Source organism: Carettochelys insculpta, chromosome 28, assembly GCF_033958435.1.
Source record: "Carettochelys insculpta isolate YL-2023 chromosome 28, ASM3395843v1, whole genome shotgun sequence".
Taxonomy (NCBI): Eukaryota; Metazoa; Chordata; order Testudines; family Carettochelyidae; genus Carettochelys; species Carettochelys insculpta.
Genome location: NC_134164.1, coordinates 12,216,532 through 12,231,807, shown reverse-complemented (window position 1 = coordinate 12,231,807; position 15,276 = coordinate 12,216,532). Strand labels below are relative to the sequence as shown.

At 46.3% G+C, this 15,276-nt stretch overlaps 1 protein-coding gene across 3 annotated transcripts in view; it reads right to left on the bottom strand.

Moving 5' to 3' along the window:
- ASIC2 (acid sensing ion channel subunit 2) overlaps window positions 1-15,276 on the bottom strand; it is a 1,334,934-nt gene that overhangs the window by 124,495 nt on the left and 1,195,163 nt on the right. The window lies entirely within an intron of this gene.

The following is a 15,276-nucleotide window of genomic DNA, read 5'->3' as shown; positions in this document are numbered from 1 at the left end:
CGTCGAAGTAGGGCGCTACTCCTATCTCCTCATGAGGTTAGCGACTTCGACGTCTCGCCGCCTAACGTCGAAGTTGGTGCCGCTACTTCGAAGTAGCGTGCACATGTAGACGCAGCTGCAGAGTTAAAAGGGTGCTTGTATGTAGGATCATGTTTGGAATAATTTCTGCCCTTACAACACCTCGCGCCCCCAAAGCGCCTGGCGTGGATTTCTTACGCTGGCAAATGTGCTGTTCAGAGAGGAGTGAGGAAGGCACCATGTGCTACTTGTCAGTAGCTCAGTGACACTTCTGATGGACGCCATGGGAGAGGATCAGGACCGTCCTTCGCAGTTAGCTGAGCACACTTTAGAATGGTCATTTGGGGTTCAGTCCGATTCAAGTCTGCAGATGCAGCTGCCGGCCATTTTCACACCAACAGTCTCACCAGACTCTGAGCACAGAGCGGCCAGCTGTGCAGGTTTCTTCCCCGCCCCCTCAGGCAGTAGCTGCATTGTGGCAGGTTCTACAACTGGGGAAAAGTTGGCCTGTATCCTGGAGTGGCCAGAACACAGCCCAGACAACCACTCGTCTCTTTCTGAGCTGTGAGGCACCACAGCTATTTTTTACCAAGTAGAAATCTGGTTTCAAATCTACTTCCCTCATTACAGCACTTCCTTAGCTCTTGTCCAGTAACACCCTGGCTACGTCTACACATGCAGCCAACATCGAAATAGCTTATTTCGATGTTGCGACATCGAAATAGTCTATTTCGATGAATAACGTCTACACGTCCTCCAGGGCCAGCAACGTCGATGTTCAACTTCGACGTTGCTCAGCCCAACATCGAAATAGGCGCAGTGAGGGAACGTCTACACGTCAAAGTAGCACACATCGAAATAGGGATGCCAGGCACAGCTGCAGACAGGGTCACAGGGCGGACTCAACAGCAAGCCGCTCCCTTAAAGGGCCCCTCCCAGACACAGTTGCACTAAACAACACAAGATACACAGAGCTGACAACTGGTTGCAGACCCTGTGCCTGCAGCATAGATCCCCAGCTGCCGCAGAAGCAGCCAGAAGCCCTGGGCTAAGGGCTGCTGCCCACGGTGACCATAGAGCCCCGCAGGGGCTGGAGAGAGAGCATCTCTCAACCCCCCAGCTGATGGCCGCCATGGAGGACCCAGCAATTTCGACGTTGCGGGACGCGGATCGTCTACACGGTCCCTACTTCGACGTTGAACGTCGAAGTAGGGCGCTATTCCTATCTCCTCATGAGGTTAGCGACTTTGACGTCTCGCCGCCTAACGTCGAAGTTAACTTCGAAATAGCGCCCGACGCGTGTAGACGCGACGGGCGCTATTTCGAAGTTGGTGCCGCTACTTCGAAGTAGCGTGCACGTGTAGATGCAGCTCCTGTCTCTACTTACGCTACATTGATGACATCTTCATCATCTGGACCCGTGGGAAGGAGACTCTGGAGGAATTCCACCGGGACTTCAACAACTTTCACCCCAACATCAACCTCAGCCTGGAACAGTCTACACAGGAGATCCACTTCCTGGACACCACGGTGCTAATACACGATGGCCACATCAATACCACCCTGTACCATAAACCCACTGACCGCTACGCCTACCTTCATGCCTCCAGCTTCCATCCCAGACACACCACACGGTCCATTGTCTACAGCCAAGCACTAAGATATAACTGCATTTGCTCCAACCCCTCCGACAGAGACAAACACCTACAGAATCTCTACCAAGCATTCTTGAAACTGCAATACCCACCTGAGGAAGTGAAAAAACAGATCAACAGAGCCAGACGTGCCACGAAGCCTCTTACTACAGGACAAGCCCAAGAGAGAAACCAACAGAACACTACTAGCCATCACCTACAGTCCTCAGCTAAAATCTCTACAGCTCATCATCAGGGATTTACAACCCATCCTGGACAATGATCCCCCACTTTCACAGGCCTTGGGAGGAAGTCCAGTCCTTGCCCACGGACAACCTGCCAACCTGAAGCAAATCCTAACCAGCAACTATACACCGGACCACAGTCACTCTAACTCAGGGACCCATCCATACAACAAACCTCGTTGCCAGCTCTGCCCACATATCTACACCAGCAACAGCATTACAGGACCTAACCGGATCAGCCACACCATCGCGGGTTCATTCAGCTGCACATCTACCAATATAATTTATGCCATCATGTGCCAGCAATGTCCCTCTGCTATATACATCGGACAAACTGGACAGTCTCTACATAAAAGAATAAATGCACACAAATCAGACATCAGAAATGGTAATATACAAAAACCCATAGGAGAGCACTTCAATCTCCCGGGCCACACAGTAGCAGACTTAAAAGTAGCTATCCTACAGCAAAGAAATTTCAGGACCAGATTCCAAAGAGAAATTGCTGAGCTACAATTCATCTGCAAATTCGACGCCCTCAGCTCTGGCTTAAACAAAGACTGCGAATGGCTGGCTACATACAAAAGCAGCTTCCCCTCCCTTGGTGTTCACAACCTCCAGATCAACTGCTGGTAGTAAGCCTCACCCTTCCTGACTGAGCTAACCTTGTTATCCCCAGCCTTGCTCTGGCTTATTTATACCTGGCCCTGCAGATTTCCATGACCAGCATCTGATGAAGTGAGTCTGTGCTCACGGAAGCTCATGCTCAAAATTTTTCTGTTAGTCTATAAGGTGCCACAGGACCCTTCGTTGCTGTTCCCTCATTACATGAACCTTTCCCCCACCCTGCCCAAAGTACGCGACCAGAATATCACATACAGTATGTCCACCCTCATGGCTGCGTAGAGCCCAGCTTAGCCAGCATGGCAGTGTATGCAGTGAGGAATTGCATTGGAGGGTACACCAGAGGCATGTCTGACCTCTAGAGTATAAACCCCACATGGCTTTCTCCATGACCTTAAACACCACCTCCCATGTCTACACCTCTGGCTTCAGCAGTGTACGGTCTGCAGCTTCCCCACTGCTGAACAGCCGCTGCTGTGAGGAGAGGCTCTGGCTGGGAGCAGGGTGAGGCAGAGAGTGTTTCCCTGCTCCCTTCCTCCTGTCAAAGCCTGTTACTGCCACATGTATCAGAGATGCCACCACAAGGGGAGACAAAGCTGCAAAATAAAGCCCCTGAAAGTTCGGAAGGCTGGGTTTGCAGCTGCCTCTACAACTTGGTGTGCCCATCACATGAACTGAACAAGGCCGGGGCCCCATGGAAAATATACCCTGTGATCAGGTCATTAAAGGCCAAGGGAACTCCTTGTCAGAGAATCTTGTGAAGGTCAAGAAAACAAGAGGGTTCAAAACGCAACTAGAGGAGAGGCCCATCAATGGCTATCAGTCAGGATGGGTTTGGAGGGTGTCCCTGTTTGTCAGAAGCTGGAAATGGGTGGCAGTGGATGGATCATTTGATTACCCATTCTGTCCTTTCCTTCCGGGGCACCTGGCATTGGTCAGAAGACAGGATACTGGGCTGTGTGGACATTTGGTCTGACCCAGTGTGGTCGTTCTTTTGTAATTCTGACTGAAAAAATTCTTGCAGGAAGGAAGGGAAGGTGACTGAAAAGATACTCCAGACTACACTAAGTATAATTAAACCACCCGATGTACTCGACATTGCTCAGCTCTTCAACTGAGGTAATAATTTTGAAAATAAATGAAACAGGTACACACCTTTTTCAAAGATAGAATTTTTGAAAAATGAAGGAAAATGAAGGCTGGAATGAAGGTTCAGGGTGAGGGGGGCAGGAGATGGGCTGTTTAGGGCAGAGCGTTGAGGGGGCTCAAAGTGGAATGCTCAAGGCAGGGGCTGGGGGTGTCACAGAGTGTGGGAGTCACCAGGCCCTGCACCCCCTCCACAGTTAGACGTGTCTCTCATTCAGCAAGCGGAACAGAAGGATTATGAGTCAACGGGCGCACAGCTTAGAGCAGACTTGTCAGCCCAGGAATAGAAGCTGTCAGTACAATCCATCTTGAGGAGAGGGGAACCAGAAGGGGTTCCCAAGCCAGGGCCCTGGCCCTCCTTCCTCCCTCTCCAGCCAGTCAAGACTGCTTCCCTCCCCCAGACGCCCAGTTCCAATTCAAACCAGACAGGTCCCTCCTGCCTTTGTCCTGTTTCCCCAGAGAAGAGCAACAAGAACATCAAGCCTAGGTTACAAAGAGCATGGAGGGTCATTGTGCACACGTCTGAAATCATCACACCAAAATGCCCATCACCAACTATGCATTGATGCCATGTCTAGGGAAACTGAGGCACACACTTAGAGTTACTACAGGACAGTAGGAAACACAAACATAGCAAGGGGAATAAACCCCTCACAATCCCCACTTCATCACAGGGTGCAGAAGTGCAGGCAAGTGGAAGGTGCAGCAGATAGGGTGGGGTCTCAAGACAGGGGGCTGGGAAGTGGGGGACCATTACCAGGGCCACCTATGGCAGTGAGGATGATGCTGCTCCAGTGGCAGCTCCTCTCAGGGGGCAGAGTGGCACTTCCCTGCCAGCTGCTCCTCCTGAGGGAGCAGGGCTATGCTCCCCTTCCAGTGACTCCTCCTGGCAGGCAGGGATGATGGGCTGTGGGCTTGCAGCCTCTGAGGGTGGGGCAGCACTCTGGGGGCAGTTCCCAGCCTCCTGCTGCCTCCCAGGCCTGCAGCTTCTCCCGGTGGTAGCAAAGTCTTGGCCAGCTATAGCTGTTGGGGCAGTGCCTTTGCCTTCGTTGCCCTTCTGCCTCCTACCAAGGGCATGAAAGTCAGGCTTGCCCCACCCTCCCTTCTGACGTGCAGATGTGGAAGGAAAGCTTAAAATTGCCAAGTAGGCTTAGCCTGGCTGAGCAACAAGATGAACCTGCATAACAGCCCCGGTGGCCCTGGTAATGATCCCCCACTTCCCAGCCCCCTGTTCTGAGACCCCCACCCCATCTGCTGTACCTGCCACTTGCCTGGACTTCTGCACCATGTGATGAAGTGGGTGCCATCACAGGCTGCAGGCACACAGCCCATTATCCCACCATCCCTCCCTCCCAGGCTCCCGCAAGCGGTTATGCAGGCTCATCTTGCTGCTCAGCCAGGCTAAGCCTACTTGGCAATTTTAAGCTTTCCTTCCACATCTCCCTCTCTTTCCTCATTACGTCTGATTCCCTTTGCTGAGCTGCCTCCAGTTTCTCCGTGCTTAGAGCTGAAAGCAGAGTTCGGGAAAGTACCACCAGGACCAAATAGATGACCATTGCCCCTTCCCCACTTGCATGATGCAATGTGCCCAAAAATTGCATGACCATACCACGCTGTACTCCTGTCAAAGGCTATGTCCAGAGTAGAGGGGTTTCTTGACAAAACCCAGAGTGTCCATTCCCCAGGGCGTTCTGTCAACAATAAGTTGACAGAACACAGCACTTTTGTCAACAGCAGTACCCTGCTCATCAGGAAGAACGCCTCTGTTGTCAGAGACCTATTTACGAAAAGCTGGTCTGGACTTTCGGAGGGCCCCTCTGTTGGCCACTTTGCTGAAAGAGTGGCCAGGTAGTCAAGCTTCTCTCTGCTGACAGAATGGATTTCTTTTTCAATTGCGATCTGTCGACAGAAGTTTAGTCGCAAAGTATCTTCTGACAAAAACTTCTGTTGACTAATCACTCTAACCTGGGCATAGCCAAAGGGTATGTCTACACAGCAGCCTTATTCCAAAATAAGCTATTCCAGAAAATACGCTTTATTGTGTGTGGACACACTGTTTTGGAAAATTTTTGCCTATTCCAGAGTTTAGTTAAACCTCCTGTAGAATTCCTGCATATTAAGTGCTCAAAGGTGTGAGTTATCCCTCAAATTTCTTTAAATTCTCACAGTGCCTAGGAGTGCTGTCTGTTGGAGGTTGCTGATTATGTTGTCTTGCACTCCTAATGTATTCCTAAGTTGCTTATTCATGTCCAGAGGGATCTCACAAGGTGCTCCAATAAATACCTGGCTTGTCTTTGTTCACTTTTCCAAAATAGATCCATGTCCTGGCAGAATTCTTCAATTCCTTATCACCTCCCTTTCTAAGTTTCTGTCTGCAGGCATGGCACTACCAATTAACCAGGTCATTTGCCTTTTTTTCCTACAGCAACTAAGTCCAACCTGTGGGCCTCAAATTTTGGGTCAGTGACAATTGCCAGCTCCCATAAAATCTCAGCTTCTTCCTTCTCTTGAGTCTGTAGTTTTAATTCTGCCTGGTTCTTTTAAAAACACACTGGCCACAGGGGCTCCAAAGCAGACACTTGGTGACCTCATTGTGTCTGTTCCTATGTTCTCTTCCAGCCAGGTTTCTGCAGGCAGTCAATACGACGTGCTCTGCTGTTCAGGGAGCAGTTCTGTTACTCAGTTTTGTTGCTAACTTAATTAAGGCTTTAGGACTGACTGCTCTTGTGCATTCACAGAGAGGTTTTCTGCTTCTCTTTTGAGGTATCCTTCCTTTTGAGGTATCCTTGAGGTAGCCATGAGTTTGTTCTCTGGCTTGTGGTAAACAGTGGTCAGATCACAGTGAACCCTTCTGGCCTTAAAATCTCTGAATCGATGATAATATTTGGACACAGGCATGGGATGGAACACGAGGAAACCGTGAGGCGATGCTGGTCTAGATGATGGACATAGTCCCAGTGCACCAGTTGTCTGTTACTTAGGTTTATCAGAAAGGAGTTGCAGTCACTGGTTCTCAAGAAGTTAACCTTGAGAATTGTAAACCTGAGCATCTGTCATGCTCTGAGTTCTCCCTTTGTATGGGAGAGGGCAAGACAGCGACTTTAACTTTTTCTTTCCGTTCTGGAAATAAAACCCCAACACCCACATCCACACCCACACACACATACACACACACCCTTCACTACAGGGCTGCTTGTCATTTTGGTAACTTGAAGCTTTATACTCTGTGAATGGAGGGATGTACCTAGGGGCTACACCTTCAGTTGCCATGCTGAATCTCAGCAGCCTGCATAGAAACATAAGCTGACACAGGCTTTCCAAAACTAGCCTTGACTATCTCAAAATATAAAACCAGTTTACAGACCAAGAGGAGTTGTTACATCTGCTTTCTCACTGGGCCCTACCTAATTCTGAGCAGTCCTTGGGATGAATGGTTACGTGATATTACACTTATTGCATATAGTTATTATGTGCCTCCAGTGTGCCAGTGTTTAAAAATAAAGCAGATCAATGCATGAAAGCAGCAGGCAAAACAAATGATTACAAGCAACCAGGTCTTGCTCACAATTGCACTCATATGAATGGGGGCTAGGTGAGCACAATGGCAGAAACAGAGAAGGAAATTGCAGTGGGGCCCTTGGACGATAAAGATACAAAAGGAGCGATCAAGGAAGACAGTGCCATTGCGGAGCGATTAAATGATTTCTTTGCTTCAGTCTTCACGGCTGAGGATGTTACAGAGGTTCCTAAATCTGAGCCAGCCTTTTTAGGTGACAAATCTGAGGAACTCTCCCAGATTGAAGTGACATTAGAGGAGGTTTTGGAGTTAATTGATAAGCTGAATAGTAACAAGTCTCCAGGACCAGACGGTATTCACCCAAGGGTTCTGAAAGAACTCAAATGTGAAATTGCGGAGTTATTAACAGTGGTTTGTAACCTATCCTTTAAATCCGCTTCCGTACCCAATGACTGGAAGACGGCCAATATAACGCCAATATTTAAAAAAGGCTCTAGAGGAGACCCTGGCAATTATAGACCGATAAGTCTAACATCAGTACCAGGCAAATTAGTAGAAACAATAGTAAAGAATAAAATTGCAAGGCGCGTAGAAAAGCATGAATTGTTGGGCAAAAGTCAGCATGGTTTCTGCAGAGGGAAGTCGTGTCTAACTAATCTATTAGAATTCTTTGAAGGGGTTAATAAACATGCGGACAAGGGGCATCCAGTGGACATAATATACCTAGATTTCCAGAAAGCCTTTGACACGGTCCCACACCAAAGGCTTTTATGTAAATTAGGCGGTCATGGGATAGGAGGAAAGATCCTTTCATGGATCGGGAATTGGTTAAAAGACAGAAAACAAAGGGTTGGAATAAATGGTAAATTTTCACAATGGAGGTGGGTAACTAGTGGTGTTTCCCAGGGGTCAGTCCTGGGACCGATCCTGTTCAACTTGTTCATCAATGATCTAGAAAATGAGGTAAGCAGTGAGGTGGCAAAGTTTGCAGATGACACCAAGTTATTCAGGACAGTCAAAACCAAAAGGGATTGTGAAGAACTACAAAAAGATCTCAGCAAACTGAGTGATTGGGCAGCAAAATGGCAAATGAAATTTAATGTGGGTAAGTGTAAGGTAATGCACATTGGAAAAAATAACCCAAATTACACATACAACATGACGGGGTCAAATTTAGCTACAACAGATCAGGAAAGGATCTTGGAGTTATAGTGGATAGTTCTCTGAAGACATCCACGCAGTGTGCAGTGGCAGTTAGTAAAGCAAATAGGATGTTAGGAATTAATAAAAAAGGGATAGATAATAAGACAAACGATATCATACTTCCCCTATATAAAACTATGGTACACCCACATCTTGAGTACTGCATGCAGATGTGGTCTCCTCACCTCAAAAAGATATATTGGCATTAGAAAAGGTTCAGAAAAGGGCGACTAAGATGATTAGGGGTTTGGAACAGGTCCCATATGGGGAGAGGCTAGAGAGGCTGGGACTTTTCAGTCTGGAAAAGAGGTGATTGAGGGGCGACATGATAGAGGTATATAAAATCATGAATGGTGTGGAGAAAGTGAATATAGAAAAATTATTTACCTTTTCCCATAATACAAGAACTAGGGGACACCAAATGAAATTGATGGGTAGTAGGTTCAAAACTAATAAAAGGAAATTTTTCTTCACACAGCGCACAGTCAACCTGTGGAACTCCTTGCAGGAGGAGGCTGTGAAGGCCAGGACTCTATTAGGGTATAAAAAAGAGCTTGATACATTTTTGCAGGTTAGGTCCATAAATGGCTATTAGCCAGGGGTAAAGTATGGTGCCCTGGCCTTCAGTACAAGGGCAGGAGATGGATGGCAGGAGATAAATCACTTGATCATTGTCTTCTGTTCTCCTTCTTTGGGGCACCTGGGATTGGCCACTGTCGGCAGACAGGATACTGGGCTGGATGGACCTTTGGTTTGACCCAGTATGGCCATTCTTATGTTCTTATGTTCTCTCCCCACGTTCTGGGGCTTCCTTTGAGATGAAGAAACCCTGCGGAGCTGATAATTGCAAGCACAACAGTTAGACTCCACCACTCTTAATGACTCCCCCTGAGATAACATGAGACTGAACGTGGTCGCAGAAACTGCGCTTAGACTCTCAAAAAGAAGACTCCACTAAGAGCCCCTCTAATCACATCATTCCTGCTCTAGGGATGGATATTGAAATGGTAGTTACAGGGTATTTGGAATGCTTTAACAAGGGCCTTTCAGATCACTGACTCCAGCCTCCCATGAAGTGGCTTCATTCTGCTTTCTCACGGTATGTCTACCCTGCAATTGGGAGCTGTGACTGCTAAACACGAAGACATGCAAAGCCAGGTTTAATCAAGCTTACGTAATAACTGCTCAAGTAGGTACCCAAGATCTTTGCTGAGCAGGGCCAGCCCATGCTACTGTCTGACATACCCGGGTCTAAACAAGCTTGGAAACATTTACACATTCTAGATCAAATCACAGATTGCCATATAAACAGACATTTGAGACCCGCAGAGGTGGCTGTTAAGCCAGATTTCACATGCCATCAGTGGGGACTTCTCGCAGCTGAAGGGCCTCATCCCTGTATCTTCTCCCTCAAACAATTCACTAGAACCCACACTTACAATATTTTAATAGCAACAGCTCCCTCATGCAGCCTGGCAATGACAAGGGAGCTGCAACTGATTTAGCACCACACACACCCTCACGTGAGCTAAAGCAGACAGTACTCTCAGCCACCCATTGATCAACTCAGGATCTGTGGTTTGGAAGCCCTGCACCATTCACAATCTTGCCTCTGATTTGCTTGCCCAATGTCATGGCTAGCTGACACTACAGCTGTTCTGAAGACCAATCCACACTGAAAGAGATCCATTCATTCCTTCTAGATAACAAGCCTTACCAGAGTAGGGCTGGGTTAAAAACAAACAACAAGATATGTTCATGGAGGGTAGGTCCAGCTATGGCTATTAACCAGGATGACCAGGGACACAACACTGTGTTTGGGGCAACCACTTATTTGCCAGAAGCCTGGAATGGAAAACTAGAGATGGATTGTTCCAACATTGCCCTGTTCTGTTTTGGTTGCTCTTGGACACAGGACGCTGAGTGAGATGGACCATGACACAGTCTGGTCACTCATGTTCTTAACCAACATTCTCTGGTTCAAAGCCATCCTGTTCCATGGGATATATTTCACATATTCTCTTAAAAATGGGAACTGTTTTGTTGAAACATTTTTGGACCAAAAGTTTTCTATTTCTAAACCCTCCTCATACATCAATACCTTGAGCTTCTTAAAGAGTTTTGTTGCACTTCGCTGAATTACCTACAAATATTTCTGACAGGTGTGTACACACACATCATATATTGCATCTAGAAACACATTGTACTAAGCCAGGTGCCGACAAAATTTACAGGTTACTAAAACAGACTAGTAAATTGTAGGACTTGTACCTTTATACAGATATTCCTCAGCGGTATTATGTATTAACTCTACAGGTGGCTGGAGAACATATTTTCTGCACCATGAAAATGTCCCACAATCTAGCAATCTTCTTTGGTTTTAGTCACCCCAAATGAACCAGAGAATGATAAAATCCTTGGACTGAAAGGGACCTCAGGAGGTGATGGAGTCCAGACCCCTACCCAAAGCAGCGGTAACTAAACCATCCCCGCCAGGACTTTGTCAAACTGGGACTTAAACACATCTAGGAATGGAGATTCCACCACCTCCCCAGGTAATGCATTCGAGTGGTTCACTACTCTCCTGGTGAAATAGTTTTTACTAATATCCAAACTACACTTCCCTCTCTGTAACTTGAGACCATTGCTTCTTGTTCTGCCATCTGTCACTACTCAGCAAAGCCTCTCTCCATCCTCATTAGAACCTCCCTTCGGGAACTTGAAAGCTGCTATCAAATCACCTCCCACTCTTCTCTTCTGCTGATTAAACAAGCCCAGATAACTCAGCCGTACCTTATAGGTCATTGCCCTCTGCTGGACCTGCTCCAATACATCTACATACTTTCTATACTAGGGGGTCCCACAACTGGAGCCAATACTCCAGATGTGGCCTCACCAGTGCTAAATACAGGGCAATAATGACTTCTCTAGATCTGCTGGAAATGCCCCTCCTAATGCACTCCAATATGCCATTAGCCTTCTTGGCTACAAGGGCACACTGTTGGATCATATCCAGCATCTCATCTACTGTAATCCACAGGTCCTTTTCTGATGCACTGCTACTTAGCCAGTCAGTTCCCAGCCTGTAACAATGCTTGAGATTGTTCCCTCCCAAGTGCAGGACTCTTCATTTATCCCTGTTGAACATCACCAGATTTCCTTTGGCCTAATCCTCCAATATATCTAGATCACTCTAGACCCTACCCCTATCCTCCAATGTACCTACCTCTCCCCCTAGCTTACTGTCATCCGCACATTTGCTGAGGGTGCAATCCATACCCTCACCCAGGTCATTAATAAAGTTGTTGAACAAAACCAGGCCTAGAACTGATTCTTGGGACACATCACTTGAAACTGACCATCAACCAGACATACAGTCATTGATCACTACCCTCTGGGCCCGATCATCTAGCCAGCTTTCTATCCACCTTACAATCCACTTATCCAATCCTTCCTTCCTTTCAGGCAAGAATATTGTGAGAGACTGTATCAAATGCTTTGCTAAATTCAAGGTCTATCACATCCATTGACTTCCCCATGTCCACAGAGCCAGTTACCTTATCATAGAAGCTAATCAGATTGGTCAGGCATGACTTGCCCTTGGTGAATCTATGCTGACTGTCCCTGATCACTTTTCCTTCCTCCAATTGCTTCAAAATGGATTCTTTGAGGATCCCCTCCATGATTTTTCCAAGAACTGAGGTAAGGCCAACTGGTCTATAGTTCCCTAGATTGACCTTCTGTCCTTTTTTAAAGACGGGTGCTATATGTGACTTTTTCCATTCATCTGGGACCTCTCCCTCTTGCTATGAGTTTTCAAAGATAATGGCCAATGAATAATGAATAAGGTTTCCTGCTTGTCTTAAATGAGAAAATGAAAAATAAAATAAAAAACCCAAACATTTCCCACTGGCATTTCACTTTCTACAAGATAATCATTTTCCATCTAAAAAGTTGATGGGTTATTGTTGGGCAAATCCTAAATAATTATTTTCTCTGTGAAATGTATACTAGTACCAGTTTGGAGATATGTATGTGTGAGACCATCTAAAATGAATGATGCATAGGAAAGGGAAAAAAGAAAGAATTTCTAGAATTCATACTGCTATGGGTCTCCCGCATCCTACCATCCACACAGAGATACTAAAGACCCAGGGGAAATACTCTCAGGAAAGCTCTTGTTTCCAGACAAGAGGTTTTGTTTTGTTTATTTCCCTGGAGGTCATGTTACATTCACAACCTCAGTGTAGTTTGTTCTCTTAAATACCATTGCTTTCCTCTCTTGGTTCTCTAGAGGCTTCACCAACACGAAAAAAATCTTGGAGACAAACCTCCAAGGAAAAGAAAAAGGATCGTAAGAGTAGCATCAAGGAGGGAGGGGGTAGCATAGAGGTACAAAAGAAAAAGTGACATGACAGGCAAATAAACAAGAGATCATGGACACAGAAATAAACCAGACTTCCTGCAAACAAATATTTCTGTCAGCTTTTTGTCTCAAAGGGCAGTGATAGTTCAGGCCTATGCAGGATGGTCAGGTGTCTTAGAATCATAGAATCATAGAATCCTAGGGCTGAAAGGGACATCAGGAGGTCATCGAGTCTAGCCCCCTGCCCAAAGCAGGATCAACCCCAACTCAATCATCCCAGCCAGGACCTTGTCAAGCCAGGACTTAAAAACCTCTAGGGATGGAGATTCCCCCACCTCTCCAGGTGACACATTCCAGTGCTTCACTACCCTCATGGTGAAATAATTTTTCCTAATAGCCAACCTACACGTCCCGCTCTGTAACTTTAAACTATTGCTCCTTGTTCTGCCAGCACTCACTACTGAGAACAGCCTCTCTCCATCCTCCTTATAGCCCCCCTCAGGAAGTCGAAGGCTGCTATCAGATCACCCCTTGATCATCTAGAGGACCAGTTCTCTAAAGTGAGACAATTCATGCATTCAATGGAGGGAGCTGTCTACCTGACTTCAGTTTAAGGAATTGTGTACATGGAGTTATTCTGAATAGCTATTAATGATTAACTCCATGGCTGAGTCTACACATGCCCCTTCTGGGGGCATGGTAATGAGCAGCCTCAGAAGACGCTAATGAGGCATGGATGTAAATTTTCCATGCCTTGTTAGCAAAGGGCCACGTAATTCAGAGTCCAGAAGAAGCTCTTCTGGGCTCCAAAATAGCCGTGTCGACCTCCTTTCGGAAGCCTCCTCTTCTTCAAAATTCACATCTGTGCCTCATTAGCATCTTCTGGGCTGCTCATTATCATGCCCCTTCCAGAGAAAGGAGCATGTGTAGATGCAGCCTCAATGTGGCTGCTCTTCTTGTGGGATAAGAATGCCTTATTATAAATTAGCTGAATCCAGTGAATAAACTAATTCAAGATAAATCACCTTTTTTCCAGAATAAACATCTCCACACATGAAGACAATCAGGATTAGCTATTCCCCATTAATTAAGGCAGGCAGTACATTTAATTTGTCTGTGTAGACAAGCCCTTCATCAAGCACATACTCCTCAAAAACTGAAACTTTGAATAGGAGAACAGAGATCATCAAAACAGACCATACTGCAAGCTCTGATGATGTTAGTGTTAAGCAAATCCAATTTCTTTATAAGAGTTAATATAAACGGGAGAAGGGGGATGTTGGGTTCAAGTGCAGTTTTTTCCAGCAGACAAAAGACAGTCTATACACATGGGGTGTTCACTAGAGCGATCTGTCGACAGATTTTTCTGTCAGAAGATATCTTCCCACAAAACTTCCGTTGACATATCTCAGCCAGACTGCCAAGCAGTTCAGAAGAGCGATCCACTCTGTGGACAGAGAGCAGCCGGACCGACTGGCCACTCTCTTGACAAAACAGCCAGCTGGAAGCACATCAGACAGTGCTGCCACTGCCCAGTGTCCCGGATGCCCTGTCTGTGAGCAGAGGGCCCCCCAGAACATCCAGACTGGCTTCTGTCAACAGATTCTGATGATAGAGGCGTTCTGCCTCCTGGGGGAATGACAGAATGCTGTTGACAGAAGTGCTGCGCTCCATCGATTTACAGTTGACAGAAGGCCTTGGGAATGTGGATGCTCCACGGCTTTTGTCAACAAAACTCTCCAGTGTGGACATAGCCATACAGTATAACTTTTAAACAATTTTAAACAAGCAATTGAACATAGCACTGTACGTAGCAACGATGATTGTGAAGTTTGGCTGAGATGACAGAGTCAGAGGGTGGAATATTACCCAGGAAATTTCTTGCTACTAAATGACGAACTAGTAGTGGGGCCCCTAGATGATAGAGATACAAAAGGAGCAATCAAGGATGATAGAGCCATTGCGGAGAGACTAAATGATTTCTTTGCTTGAGTCTTCATGGCTGAGGATGTTAGGGAGATTCTCAAACCTGTACCGTCCTTTGTGGGTGATGAATCTGTGGAATTGTCCTGGAATGAAGTGTCATTAGAGAAGGTTTTGGAACAAACAGAAAAAATTTATGAGTAACAAATCACCAGAACCGGATGGCATTCATCCAAGGGCTATGAAAGGACTTAGATGTGAAATTATGGAGTTATTAACCGTGATTTGTAACCTATACTTTAAATCAGTATCTGTACCCAAGGACTAGAAGACAGCCAAAATAATGCCAATATTTAAAAAGGTATCTAGAGGTGACCCTGGCAATTACAGACTGGTAAGTCTAATGTCAGTGCCAGGCAAATTAGTCGAAACAATACTAAAGAATAAAATTGTTTGTCAGACACGTGGAAGAACACAATTTGTTGGACAATAGGGAGGTTTAGGTTGGACATTAGGAAAAAAATTCCTAACTGTCAAGGTGGTCAAACAGTGGAATAAATTGCCTGGGGAGGTTGTGGAGTCTCCATCTCTGGAGGTATT